Consider the following 15,614-nt stretch of genomic DNA (forward strand, 5'->3'; position numbering starts at 1 on the left):
AGATATGAACACAGCTTCTCCACTTGTATAAACTGTTCTCTGACACAGGCACAGCACATTGTGCTTCTAACATGAAAACAACAGAATCTGTATGAGCTAGAAGTAGAAAAGAATGAAACATAAACGTAGATTACTTTAAAACATGTTGAAAGTACAAATCCTACTTTTAATTATTTCAAATTAAATATAAAAGACTACTTAATTGTTGTTAAAATCTACTTAATGACTCTTAAAATAACAAAGTAGGAAGAGGTATTGCAGTACTGGCCATTTCCAGAAACTTGTTTGTATAAGAGCCAGCAATTCCTGGTGTAGCATCAGAGGGGTGTAAAGATGTCCAACCTGGCAGCCTATACAGAGTTGGGAAGAGAAGACTAATAAGGAAAAGACACACCTCCAATGAAAAAATTTACAGGAATTTCCAAAGGTTTTACACAGAAAATCTGAAAATATTTGGAAACCATTTTTGAGAACCTGCTCTCAGATAAATGGCATCTTCTCAAAACAACTTTAACAACCAGAAGGGTTCAGGCCCAGTTCAGGTCAGATTTCTCGAGTCTATCCATGGAAGTGATCTGACATATGTTCCTTCTATACCTGCAGTTTAGCTAGCACACTGCCACACTCACCTGGGATCAATTGCTCTATTTATGTCAATGAATATGAAGAAATTTAGAAACCTTTTGTTTACAAAGAAATGGGAACTAAGCCCTGAATTTCCATTGGGTGCCTTTGGAAAATCTGGGTGCAGGTATTTTCCCACTCCTTTCTACACATGGATGATCAATTAAATAAAAAAACCGAACCAAAAAAAAAAAAACCCCAAAAAAACCCCAAACCAAAACAAAACAACCCAAAACAAACAAAAACCCAACAAAGACCCCCAAAACAAAAAAGCCCCATGCCAAACTAAAACCCACAAACAAGAAAACTCACAAAATTTTCAAGAAAACCCCCAAACAAACAAAAAACCTCAGCAAAACAAAAAGACCAACAAAACCTTGATGTAAGTATTCATAAAAATACTTTGTAATTTCTTTTGATCCTATTATTAAAACAAAAAAGCCTTTGTGTCTTCTCTTTTGATAGCCTTTCCTTTCTTTTATTCTTCTTTATTTAAAAGACTGCTTTAAATTGACTCACTTATTAGTACTCCATAAAACAAACTCTTTGATTTATATGAAGTTCAAATAGATATATATTTTTGAGTATCTCAGAACATAGTGTGTCAAATTCAGGTATTATCAATGCACTCAAAGATTACTAGAAAATTTAGATCTATAAATCTAAATCTTGTAACACAAGATTAAGTAAATATTTCAGGTGAGGTTTTGATTTCTTGAAATTTAAATATAATGTATACGATTTTATCATGCACTGTATCTTTTATTGAACAGAGGATTGTATTAGAACTTTAAAAGATACTAATGGAGTTAAACAAAGAACTCCAGAGAAATTATACTGAAATCTTCAAAAGCAAGACAAGTCTTATTATTCTAGTAAATATTACAATTTCTCTAATAATAGAAACCCAACCCCTAGTTCATATCTTCCACCTGCATTCCTATTTCAAAGAGGTAAAGCTCATCTGCTTATCAATACAGCAGCAAACAGAAGATTAATGAACTATTCTCTTGGCCATTCTAGTTTCTTCTACAATGTAAGTAAATTTTAGATTATTAAACAAATACATATTTAATGACAATTTTGCCACATTAGAACTGTAAGAAACTGAATCAAAGGCTGCTTTCATGTATATTTTCTCTCTCTCCCAGAGAAAATAATTTAGATTTCTCTCAGCTTTTTTAAGCTTTTTTTATTTTTATGACCAAAAATAAGTTTGAATTCTGCTCCTTCTTTTTAACACTGGTTTTGTTGGTACAGGAAAGGGAATGGATTATTCTACAGAAAAGGGTTTGGTTTTTTTTGGTTTTTTTTACGTGCTTTGAACTAAACTGTTAAAAACTTTACAATATAAAGGAAACATCAATCATGATTAAAGGCTCACCTATCTTGCTATTGTGTTACAGTCTGTCAAAATATGCAGCCTATGGGTGTGTAAGAATGACAAAACAAAACTGTACTTCAAGAACCTAAACACTTTTTATGCCAGTAATGTTCCACATTTTCAAGTATTGCTCAGTTTTCTGGTAAGTGGAACGATCTTCTTTAACAGGGATGAAATTAATTTGCACAACAGTTGTGAGAGACTGAAATGTTAATGGTTAATGACTCATACAATTGGCCATTTGCAAAAGCAGCAGGTGCTTTGCTGAGGTTTGCATCCCGCAATTGAAGGGGAGGAGGAGAGGTTTTGGGTGTGTGATGGCAAAACCTAAGAACAGCCCAGGTGCAGAGGGGGTGAGCACTAGGGGAGGAGCACAACAAACCTGTCTTTAGCAACAAGCTGGGGTTTGAGCCAAGGGAAGAGGCTAGTATAAGAAGCAGATCTTGCTATATGGGATAATGCTTCTTATCATGCCAATGTCCTCCGTTACATAATTCACTCAGACATAAAACTCTGCTCGTGGGGAAGTACCAGGACATTCAGACACAGTCCTCAAGGCATTCATCCCTTCTGACGCGGAATAATGGCTAAACCAAGCGGATGTGAGAAGGAGCTGTAATGTCTTAGAAGATGTCATAAACTGTCAAAGATCCCCAAAGTTCCCCCAGACTCATTTCTGGGGCCTTCCATCAGGGGACTGAACGTGATCCACAGTGTTTCAATAGACAGTGTAAACTCCCACCCCAGGGGAGGTACCTGGGTGTTTCTATCTGAAACTGAACATATATCAACCCACTGAACTATATGTTTCAGGGGCTTCCTCACCCCTGACAGATCAAGACTGTGACCATCACATCAACAAAGCAACAATCAAATCTCATCACGGGTGGTGATATCTATGTATGCATAAACATGGGTCATTCTGTGTCATTTCACTCTAATCTGCCCCAAGGGATCTGTTAACAAGAACCTCAGTTACTCTCACCTTCAGGGGCAGGTTGCATCATTATAAAAGGGCTAATACTGCCGTATTTTACAGCATTTCTATACTGTGGATAAATATCAGACTTAGAAACTTAGATATGTTTCTTGCAAAAGTTCAGACTAATATTTGGTAATCAAGGCAAAATAATCAAAATAGTCTGTGATATGGGTTTGCTCCATTATCAGTTAATCAGAAACCCCCCTACTGCTAAAACTATTTTATATAACCTTTCTGATTAAGCAATTACAAGGCATGTCATTGAAAAATTGTCCTGTATTTAAAAATGGAAATAGTAAATACTTTATTCAACACCTGAGGAGCATCTATGCTTCATTGCAGTATGAACACTGTCAGAACATGCCTAACAATGCACCAGTTATGGGCTGCTAATAAAAGGTCACAAAAAAAGGACTACCTTTTACTTAAGTAACAAATTCTTATTCTGCATTTACAGTCTTCACTCGGGGCAAGAGTGTATTGCTACATTTGCAAGTTTGTCACACTTTCATTTCATCCTATTTACACTTCTTATATTTACTGTTTATTTATTTGCACTTTAATTATGCAGTGGCAAGCTTCAATGACTTCAGTTTAAATTTCTACATCAGAAAATTTCTGTTATTTTTGTTAAATGTCAGCTTAAATACTTTGACCATTTTTGAAAATGACTGGATTAAAGACATGTATATCTGCTTAAATTAAAAGTGTTTGACAACATACAGTTTGAATTGTTTTAATACAGCTACACTTTCTGAACAGAGATTTAAAATCTAGCAGGAGAATGGCCTTGCATCAAGAATATGCCTGTAGCCATCTGCATGAAAATAAATACATATTTTAACCATATTATAACCACTTGGAAAAAGACTATGGGAAGGCTTTATTTTCCACATTCCTTGTCAGAGAAACAATGAATTTTTGTCTCCAGTTATTCTTTAATCTATACTAGAGGTTTTTTACCTAGAAAAGTACTAGAATTCTTCATTCTTCCAAGGTAAATTCCTTGAAAAGTCCACTGCCAGGAAACAATCTCTAATGCAAATCTGTGTAAGAATGTCTGCTCACAGACAAGCACAACTTTAATTCCTCCAGAAAGTATTCTTCCCTGAAATATAATCTCTTAGCACTGCTTTCGGAAAATACTTTTTTAAAGACTATTCCAACTTTGTTGCAAAAGTACAGGCTTTTTGTCAGTAAGTGTCAAGAGTTGATCTCAATCTATATCATAAACTTATAGAATTTTCAACATAAAGCTCCCATTTTAAGAGCAGCATTCATGAACAACAATGTACAGAATGTAATGAATTTAAAAAAGAAAATTCTATGGCAAGAAAAAAAAAAAAGTAGCAAAGAAACCATAAAGAGTAGATGCTTATCATCTCATCCACCACAAGTCTGGAAGGTGCTCAGAGACAAATTCATGCTATGTATTTAAAAGGAACAGGTCTCTTTACCTCCCTTTTCTCCCTTGTTCACTCTTTTATTCCAAGCAAATGTGGAATAATGTGTAGAACCACCTCTGCAGGGAACCAAAAATACCAGAAAAGTGTGCTGAAATTGAGGTATATTTCCAGAGGAGAGAAACTCTGGGCAGTACAAAGGAGAAAAAAAAGGGTTGACAAGTATTTGTGAAAAAGGAGGAGGTCATCATCAGAAAATAGAAAGAATAATGAGGAAAAGATAGGAACTTAATTTCAAAATGCATTGAAGTTCTGCAGTACTGAAAAAGGTATGACAATAAAATACAGAAGAGAAGAGAGACCTAAATAAAAACACATATTTCTTGAGTTTGACAATACAGATAATAAGGTCTAAAAATGAAACTAGGAGTACAGAAAAAGTCATGATGGGCAAAAAAGCTGAACATACCTCCCAATATTCTGGCAGTGACATTGGGTATTACCAGACACCATGGAGGATATTATAAAACTCCATGTAGTATATGGCTGGGAATAAACTAGCTGTGGAAGGTTTATTATTAGTTATAATTCCATCAAATTGAAAAACACTACATTCAGATTAGACATCAAGAAGAATTCTTTTATGAAGAGGGTGGTGAGACACTAGAACAGGTTGCACAGCGAAGCTGTAGATGCCCCATTCCTGGAAGTATTCAAGGCCAGGCTGGACGGGGCTTTGAGCAACCTAGTCTAGCCCATAGCAGGGGGGTCAGAATTAGATGATCTATAAAGGTCCCTTCCAAACCAAAACATTCATGACTTTAATTCAATTTATGGACACTTACACCATAAAGCAAAATGTAATGTAATCCCCAACGTATGGGGAAAAGAAATCTCTTTGGGAAAAATAAGCTTACTAAGGTGTGTCTGAAGTTGGTGCTTTTGGCTAAATGAGTCTGCAAGACATACATTCAAGAGCAACTGCCAGACACACTCTTCTCTGGCCTGGCTGAATAGCAGGGCCCAGAGATTGATGACGAGTGGTGCCACATCCAGTCAATATCCCATCATTAGTGATGTTCCCCAGGGATCAGTGCTGGGGCCAGTCCTGCCTACTATCTTTCATAGTTTGGGTGAGGGGCTTGAGAGTACCATAGCAAATCTGCAGACAGCACCAAGATGGGCTGGTGTTCTGATCTGCTGGAGGGCAGGAAGGGTCTGCTGAGGGACCTGGACAGGCTGGATCAATGGGCCAAGACCAACAGTGTCAAGTTTAACAAGACCAAGAGCCAGGTCCTGTACTTTGACCGCAACAATCCCATGCAGCACTACAGTCTGGGGGCAGAACAGCCAGAAAATGATCCAGCAGAAAAAGACCTGGGGCTTCTGGTTGACAGCTGCTGAACAAATGCAGCTGAATGCAGCTGCTGAATGCAGTGTGCCCAGAAGGCCAAGGCAGAGGCGTCCTGGCCTGTATCAGGAACAGTGTGGCTAGCAGGACCAGGGATTAAATTCTTCCACTGTACGTGGAACTGTTGAGGCTGCACCTCAAATGCTGCATCCATTTCTGGGCCCCTCAATTCAGGAAAGACATTGAGGTGCTGGAGCAAGTCCCAGGAAAGGCAACTAAGCTGGTGAAGGGTTTGCAGCACAAGTTCTGAGACGAGCAGCTCAGGGAGCTGGGGGTGCTTAGCCTGGAGCAAAGGATGGCCAGGGGAGACCTTATGACCCTCTACAAGTCCCTTAAAGAGGGTGTAACCGGGTAGGAGGTGGGGGGTGAAGGATGTGTCAGTGTCCCTTCCCAGGGAAAAAGTAACAGGACAAGAGGACCTGTGTCAAACTGCTGGACTTTAGGGAGAATTTCTTCACAGAATGGGTGATTAGATATCAGAAAGGGCTGCTAAGGTAAGTGGTGCTCACCCGCCCTGGAGATGTTTAAGGAATGACTGGACACGGCATTTTGTACCATGCCCTAGTTAACATGGTGGTGTTTGGTCATAGGTTGGACTCGATCATCTGATGATCTCAGGGGTATTTTCCAAACAAATTAATTCTGTGATTCTGTGACATAAAAATTTACATTGTATTATATGTCATAGAGATTGTACTTTGTATTTCTGGTGACAGAAACATGTGTATACACTGGATATTATCTAATTAAATACTCAATACTGTATATACTCAATAAAAGAAATAAAACTTCAGTTGCTAAAAAATATTTCAATGTTTTCTACAATTCAATAAGAAGAATATTTTTACCAGGTCTCTCACAGTAGTTTTCAATAGACAACATATTTTCCATCTTTTCTTACAGTTCATAAATCTATTATCTAGGTAATTTTATACTTAGGTAAAAATGATTTCATTGCAGCACATAATATATATTAATAAGAATGTATGACTTTTTCTAATGTTCTTTTCTTTCTACTTCTGTCTTAACAATCATATAATTCCTGTTCTTTATAATGAATCATACGCAAAGGTAAGGAAATAGCCAGTGGAGATGCACATCCATAAGAGATTTATGTATGACTTGCATGATTTTAATAGAGACATCTTTGTCAATTTTTTCCTTTTTCCATTACCAACTGTACTTCTGGCAAATCTAAGTGTTAATCTCCTATGCCACAGAGCATAAGCAGAGGCCATACAGATAACTGCAGAAAAGCTAAATTCCTCATAGACCGGTTCCAATTTTACACAATAAATAACATTTTCACATATCATAACATGATACCACCCATGGTTGAAAAGCTACCCCAGAAGTACTTATACCACTGAATAATACTGTGAGATCATTTTCCCTGACATTTATCAGTTCTACTGCAAAGCTGAATTTGTCTCCATTCTCTGTCATGCTTTATAACAGTTCTGCACTGTAGCTCACAGTTGTCCATGCAGTTGGGCTGCAATCTCCACTGCCCACCTGCCTGTCCCCCTTTTTCCAGTTTTTTGCCCAATTTTCTCAAAACTCTCTGTAGCTCATTCCAGCTGTAATTTTCATCCTTCCTCCTCGTCTATTCAGTTCTCATTCTGCCTTCAGCTGTGCTCTCACATCTGGCCAAGAAACCCCTCCTGGACACCTTGCTCTGACCATTTTCAGTAGTAAACACGAGTCATGAAAAGCTGCAGAAGGGCCTTGCAGTACTTAGTGACTGGAGTATAAAATTGTTGATGACATTTAATGTGGATAAATTTAAAGTGATACACAGAGAAAAAACCAAAATAATTCTAATTTTACAAACAGGGATTAGTTCTCAGTGACAAAGTCTTAGGTTTACAAATAGCTGAATTAAACTTTCATCTTCCCAGGGGGATTAATCTTGGGGGGAGAGAGGAAACCACTTCTTATCTCAGGCTCCAGCTATCCATTTGGATTGAAATATTTGTACAGACAGTTCACCTATGAATACCAGTCAATTCACACACTCCGGACAGGTAGTGATATTCCCAAATATCATGTTTTCCATACATTTGCAGTCAAAAGGTGCAATGAATTCACTTGAGGTCTGTGTTCTGTTTCCTGATTTTGTTGAACTACAGATAAGAATACAATTTGTTCAGGTTTCTGAGAGAAATAGTAGACAGAATGGAGGTGCTCACTCTGCTAGGGCTACCACAGGAAAAAATAACACAAGAGCAACACCTGGTTGATAATCACATCCACAAGCCAGAATCATATGTACTATGAAACCTGTCCTTGTTTTATTATGATGCCTTTCTTGCATGTTCTCCTTACACTATAGACTCCAGCAGAGAGCCTACTACTAACACCTATATGGATAAAATTTTACCCTAAAATACAAGTAAAAATTCCCATATGTAAATATAAACAACATACCCTAAAAATTTTAAGATCTTTGGAGCATGTGCTAGGTGCTATAATGCAGGAGGAACTTTGGAGCTGTGCCTCAGGTTGCTATGTGGCAGTATGCAACAAGATGTTCATGAGGAAAAAACACAAGATTTTCTCCTGAGTTACAGAAAAGTGGCTTACTTAACTGAGACTAATTACTGGAGTTTAAGCTACAGCAACTGTTATGAAACCTAGCTATTATAAAAAATTGTGATACCTGACTGACATAGTTTACATGATATTTCTCCATGAAAGAGGGAGAACTGTTTCTGGTCTGTTATAATAATATCTGTTTTAAATACGGATTTCTGATGCTTGTTTTTGAATATATTGTTTTAACAAACTTATTGATAAGCCAAAAAAAAATAGTTAAATTTCAAAATATTCACTTATAAAATGTCTTCACTATAGCTGTGATTTAATCTGTCATTTTGCTCCCCTAAATAAACATTTCTGTTACACTTATTAAATCCTTCACATCCATTCACCATCATGAAAATTTCTGCTCTTAACGTTTTACTTATTTTTATGCTTATATTTCTCCTCAGTTTCTTTCTCAAATTCCCCAGTCTTGGGAACAGATGCTGAAGCACCAATGACTCATTGATCTCAAGAGGTTTTTTATCATGAGCAAAAATAAAGTCTATGAACAGTTTCACATTTAACAGCCTTGGTTGTACTAGAGAACAAACAAAGCTCATTAAAAAAAAAACAAACAAAAAAAAAAAAAACCAAAAAAGCCCTCTCTGTATACATTAGAATAGACCTACTATCTCAGAGCAAGGACACAGATCTCCACATTCTATCTTTTCATTACATCAGAGGAATAAAAACATTCCTTTCCCTCACCCACTAACAGGGACATGTAAAAACAGACATGACACTCGGTACACTAAGTGGTACTTGTGAGATATTTCAGAGGTTCAGGGACAGGTTTGAAAGAGGAAATCCTCATTGGCTGCTTCACATGCAAAACTGCAACTTTGTTTTTGAAAACTAGCAAACTAACAATCATACAAACCAGTTTTCTTTCCCTGTAAAGCAGGGGCTGGTGTCTAATTAAATAATCTTTTTCTCTAGCCCATACTTTAACTCACTGAAAAACTGAAGTATCTCAATACTTTCTATTTGATTCTTGCCAAAAACTTCCTTCCATTACCATAAAGTACTTCAAACACCATGCTTTATACCCTTGCCAAGTAGGACACAATGAGATTAGGTGAAAAGAAATAAAAAAAAAAAAAGAAAAGAAGAAATAATAAGTAAGCCATCAAATGCTGTAAGGAAAACAATGCCCGTCTCTTCTGTGACCACACAGCAAATACAGGAAAAACACAGGAAAAACAGAAAAAGACTTTGTAGAAGATCTTTGACTAAATCTTTGTCCTTTTTATACCTCCAGAAATATTTAAACCTTACATGTTTTAATCTTTGCAGGTCAGAATCTGCATCTCTGACTGGGACTCAGAGGAGTTTAAAATGAAATTTTACATTGACAAACTGGTTTATGAGTTTAGAAAGCTTCACCCATTTTAGGTGTCATTGTCTCCTGATTCCACCTCTATGAGAACACCACTTCTAAGAAGGATGCTTGCTTGGGATTTAGTTCAACACCACACTTCAGCATATAAATGCATTTGTGTGCCTGTGAAGTAGGAAGACACTGTATTTCCCTCCAAGACAAAAGACATCCACTCAATGAAACCGAAGGTGTGATTTACCAGGCCTAAGTAAGAAGAATTTCTCTCCAGGCTTCATTGAGAGAAACAAGTGGTTGTCCACTGACTGTACTGAGAGCACTGACGTCTAGTTCATATGTGGGTAGACACTTTGGAGTCCTAGATTAAGCTCTCTGCTCTCAAACTGAAAACCTATCTTGTTTCAAAACACTTAACCTAGATAGAAGACTGCCCTCCCAAGCCCTTCAACATAAAAGAAGTCTCATTATTTCTCACTTTACTTGCTAAAAGAGAATTTCCAAAACATCTCCTTGCAAGTACTTAGGTAGGAAAATGCCTCTAAGCACTCTTACACCTATGGGTTATAGTAATTTACCACAGAAGAGTCCAAGATTTGAACCCAGACCACCCGTGTTCCCTGTAGCACATTCAATTTAAAAGGTAACATAAGATGTCCACTCTCACCTTCAAGGAATTTTAGAATAGGCATATAACCTGTCTTTCTCCTGGGGAAATGCATGGACACTCTGCTACCTGCTTTCCTACAGAAGGGTTACAGCACAGCTGCTGGATCTCAGGTGAAGATCATTCAGGAGCCAACGGCAGGTGAAACACGTGGGAGAAACTTCATTCTCTTTGTGAAATAAAAGTTCATTGCTATTAAACAACTGTACATTACTTTCCATTTTGCAGAGTAGGATGGGATAAGTTTTGCTTTTAAAAGGCCACTGATTTTTTGAAAACCTGAAAATATTATGATTAATGCTATATTTGTGAGTCTATATTTTTAGGCAACTTTTTCCCCTTAAGACTGAACGAAGTCATCAGCTGTGGTTAAAAATGCTGTTCTGTAAATGTGCAGAGACTTCAGAATGCATTTTTAGTGTGACAGAAGGTCTTTACTTAGTAGAAATCAGGACTTAGCATTGAAAATGCACATGGTAGCTGTATAAATAATAAATTCTACTACTATAATTACTTACCATCTTATCCTTCACAACAAAAATTTAGAAAACTTTCTACATTGAACAGCACCTTAAAGGACAAGGCAGGTTTCCAGGCAGAGTAAAGCTAAAAGAGTACAGTGGTTTTGGACCTCTGTACAAAGCTGTGTGACCAAGGATCATTCCTCCAAAAACTCTGTTGGATTATCAGCAAATAACATTTAAATACCCACCATATAATCATTTCACTTATTAGATGGCTGTAGTAACAGCATTTATTCTTTAATCCTGTGCTCCATTAAAATTCAAAATATATGCAAACTGTAAATGTTTCCTTATGTGCCTTTCATGGAACGTCCTTGTGATTATATACACTTCACTTTGAAGAAGTCTATACAGACCCTTTTGACAGGAATATACACAAAGATTACTTTCAGATATCTATCTGCCTTTCTAATTTTTTACAATCATATGCTACAGGAATCATAAATTTAGCACCAGTGTCTACTAGGATTCTTTTCTGCAGCCAGAGAATTGGTGAGGAATCAACCTTTATGGGTGATAACTCTAAGCTCTTAAGCCTAGTAATTAGACCTGAGCTTCTGCCTAAATTATATTTAGTCTAGTTCAGTGCCTTTGATTTTACTTTTTACACTACAGCTCCATATTGCATTTCTAATCATTACTTCACCCCAGCTTTTTAAAATCTCACACAGCTCCATGCTACCAGCTGTTGTTTTCTTTCCTAATGCACTTCACTTGCAAAGCAAGAAAAAAAACTAAACCCAACAAAAACCTCCCAGATTTAGATTTCTTTGAACCTCATCCTTACTCACTGCTTTTCAGCTCCTGAAATAAATGGAAGTAATCATTCTGTGCTTTAAATTCAGTAATACTTTAGGACATAAACTTGATAAGGAAATTGAACATGGTGAACAACAATACTGTCATTTGGAGGCACTGATCTGATTTCTTCAAATTTGTGTCATTTGGACTCTATTTCAGTGTAAAATTTCATAATTTTAGGTGAGATAATACTTTTCTAGCTAACCAGCTAAGCCTGATCCACCAACTCCTATACGAAAGTCAAAATATATCTAATCTATAACTTGTCCCAGCTCAATCATTCAATAGATTTAATTTAAAAAGTAACAACAAAAATCAACTCCCGACGACAAAATAAACAGAAAAGCTTATTATTAAACAGGCATATTTTTTTAATCACTTCACTTTTTTTAAATCACTTTCACAGAAAACATCAGCTGCACAGCTTTTGTTAATATACATGCACAGCAGCTTTTTTTTGAACTGTGAATGCTCAATAACGAGTTTCAAATTATCAGCACATAAAATGCTGTATCACAGTTTGCTGTGGTTACAGAAGTACTGTAGGTAACACAGGTTCCACTGACATTGTATAAAGTCACAGAAATTAGCTTGCAGGCTTGTCTTTCCTTCAAAAAAACAAATGTTAACAGTGTATTAAAGCCTAAAAGCCTAGCATCTAAAACAGGTCTGCAAAATGTATTCTGCCATAAACTTTTTAAGGCTGAAGAAAAGTAAAGGGCAAGTGAATTTTTTCAAATCTTAACAAACAAAGAAGCTTAAAGAAACCATGTATGAAGCAGTCTGTAAAATTTTCTGCTTGGAACTTCACAAAAGCATGTACTAAATTCTTATATTAAAGCTTAGTGTGCCGACTGTAAAACACAAAATAAAAAATAAGTTCTATCAAACTTTTTTGGTTTTTTAACAGAGAACACACATTAATCCACCATTTTTCATTTTTATGTATATTGCAGAACTAGGATGAAGCATACACTGAAATTCCTAGCTTTTCCATTGCTCCTGAGCATCAGTTCACAAGCACGAAGAGGCAGTAAAAATTACTATCTTTTTGCAAAGTCCTAATGATATCTACCTCACAGTAATGTGATTTTTCTGTTGTTCATGGGCATCACCAGAGAATGGGAAGTTACTTGAATATTCTTTCTTCCTATCAGTTTTTAGCTGTGTAGCATGGTGTAAAGGTTGAGTCAAACATCTTGGCGTAGAGTTAAGGACTTAGCTGGTAGGAGAGGTGGCATAAAACACATGTAGGATTTGAAATGTAACTTCCAGATTTTAAAGATGCATATTTCCACATTTTTGTGAGATCCCTAGAGCTGACTGACCGTAATTCCAGTTTTCAAGTAACAGCTACATATTTCTGTGTTATGATATAAGCAGCTTATTAACCAAGTGTAACTCGCTTCAGAGAATGGAATGGGAAGGAGGGAAAAAGCCAAGCCCATTTAGTTAAAACAGTTCTGTTTCCAATAAACAGAGACTATTATGTTCAAGCAGTACCAAGCAATGTTTTCTAAGGAAAGGTCTTTTCTTTGCAAGTGGACTTCAAAAAAATGTTCCTGCACAATTTTCCTTAGTATAGATTATGTGTTGGGAATTAATGTAAAATTGTTGCTTTATCTCTAAACAGGAGTACTATCAACATACCGACTTTGCTATTGTAAGTTTCATGAGAATATTCCAAAAAATTATTTTGGCAATGTATTTTTTACATTTACAGCCCTAAAAGACCTGACAGACATTTGTATAAACCTATGACTTTTTCCAGACAGTTTATCTCTAGGAAATAAAATTAATATAATTATTTTCTTTAGGTGTGTCTCTCCATGTGGAAGTATTTCTCAGGAGCATTTCTTTAAGCTTGCCTAATTTTGAAAATACTTAATTCCAGCATCCTAACTTGCTTTTTCTCTGAGCTGTCTCTTAGAGCTAGAGCTCATTTGCTGTGAGTATGAAGTATCATGGGCAATTGTCACATGATAAATTACTGTTTTCATCCATCAAATATTAAAGCTGCTGCTCACTACTGACCTTGAGCACCACTTACACTGCCAGAGCCATGGCCCTTTTCTAAGTCAGCAGGGTACAGCTGGCACAAATTCAGCCAAGCAATCAGATGCATACCCCTTCACAAAAGTTAAGTCTTTTAAAAATGCTGTGTCTCACATAGCACAACCAGAGGCTTGAGAAAGGTGTCCAACACCTGACTGCTCCTATCAAGGAGTATTACCTGCTCACATTGATTTGCAGCAAAGTATTTCTCAGTAAGCATTTCCACTTAACATTTACTCTCATGGAACCTGTGTAGTGGGAGATATTTACGAGTTGCTTTCAGCTTAAAAATAAATCACCTCTAATTCCTCTAAGCGAAATCAATCAAAAGTCTTTAAAAAATGGACTGGTTGTTTGGTCGATTCTGGCAGAAAAGTAAACAGCACTTCAGCTTTTCTCCACCATTAAGGTCTAAATGGCCTAGAAAGTAAATCAATATCTCCAGTCAGCCCTCTGGCTATTGTTTAGCCAGTAGATATGGATTTTCTCTAGCTTACTGCACTCCTTTGGGACTAACCTGTAATCCTCAGAGAGTAATAATAAGTTCATTATCTAGTTCAGCTCTCTGTTGTACATTTAAATGGACCACATCCATCAGCAGCACTTGTTAAAGGACAATGACATCCCATTCAACCTATTTCACAATGAAATACTTGCAATACCTGATGGAGAAAATTATTATAAAAACCTTATTTGTTGTCAGGTTATTAAAAATGAAATATCACAAATGAGTTAAATAGTAAATAAGGATTTTTCCTTATGTAACATTGTTTCTTTGTTAATGAGTTAAATTGTGGTAAAGTTTATTTGTGTCATACATCACACATTCTTTCATTATTCATATCAATCTGTTTCAGATATTTCTGGTTAAATACCACTACAAAGCAGGCAGCTGTCAGAACCAATCAGTACTTTTTTATCATTCTTGAGCTACCAGATGTTTTCTGGACTAAAAGGATTTCCCCTCCCTCCACCTAGAAGTGCACAAGAAATCTCTCATTTTCAAACTGAAGTTTTAAAAGGTTCCACTCTCACATCACAGGACCCATGCTCTGCTCTCAGCCAGAAAGAGTTACAGCCTCTGATCTGAGCACTCTGTTTTACTGGGTACACTCATTTTATCTGATAAACATATACATTCCATCACAGCATTACAAATAAAACATTAATTTTACAGCTTTTACATGGATCATTAAAAGAAATACCAACTAGCAACTATTCTGCAGATGATCTGAGTATTAAAAAACTACTTGCTACTTATTAGTTGCTATGACTAGTTCCATACTGTAAATTACACACGTGAAGAGTGTTGTCTGCTGGGGAATGTGCTGTATTTTATCCACAGCCTTATACTCAGCCCTCAGAGGGGTTACAGGAATATTCATAAAAATCACAGCCACAGCTGCCACAAGTTTTTTTTCTCTAATTCAGGAATTATTATGAAGAATGAAACACAGAAAGGATGGGGACTACAGCTCTATTCAGGCAAGGGGTTTGAAGAGCAACAGCTTCTATAATAAGCAACCATGCTTGCTTTCTTTCAGAATTGCCTGTCTGGACTTCAACCACATTTAGGTGGGTGACAGTCTTCAAATCAAAAGGAGAGCTGACAGAATCCTAAATAAAGATTAAGGAACTCATCCTTAAAATGGATCTTCTAAATTCAGAGGTAAAGTACAAACAGCAATGCTATACAGAAGGACAAATGGAACTTTATGACATTGGAAATTCCCCAAGATGCAGCTTTGGTTTTCAGTGAGCAGCTGTTGGGTACTGGCATAACCACCAGGTGACAGCTGGAGAGCACCCAGAGTTCCCCAGCTCTGGGGACAACTCTGCTC

The 15,614-nt window shown here is 36.7% G+C and overlaps 1 protein-coding gene across 7 annotated transcripts in view; it reads right to left on the reverse strand.

Moving 5' to 3' along the window:
- The window catches only part of DGKB (diacylglycerol kinase beta), a 331,618-nt gene that overhangs the window by 82,213 nt on the left and 233,791 nt on the right, over positions 1-15,614 (reverse strand). The window lies entirely within an intron of this gene.

The sequence above is a fragment of the Parus major genome, chromosome 2 (genome assembly GCF_001522545.3).
Source record: "Parus major isolate Abel chromosome 2, Parus_major1.1, whole genome shotgun sequence".
NCBI classification, from domain to species: Eukaryota; Metazoa; Chordata; class Aves; order Passeriformes; family Paridae; genus Parus; species Parus major.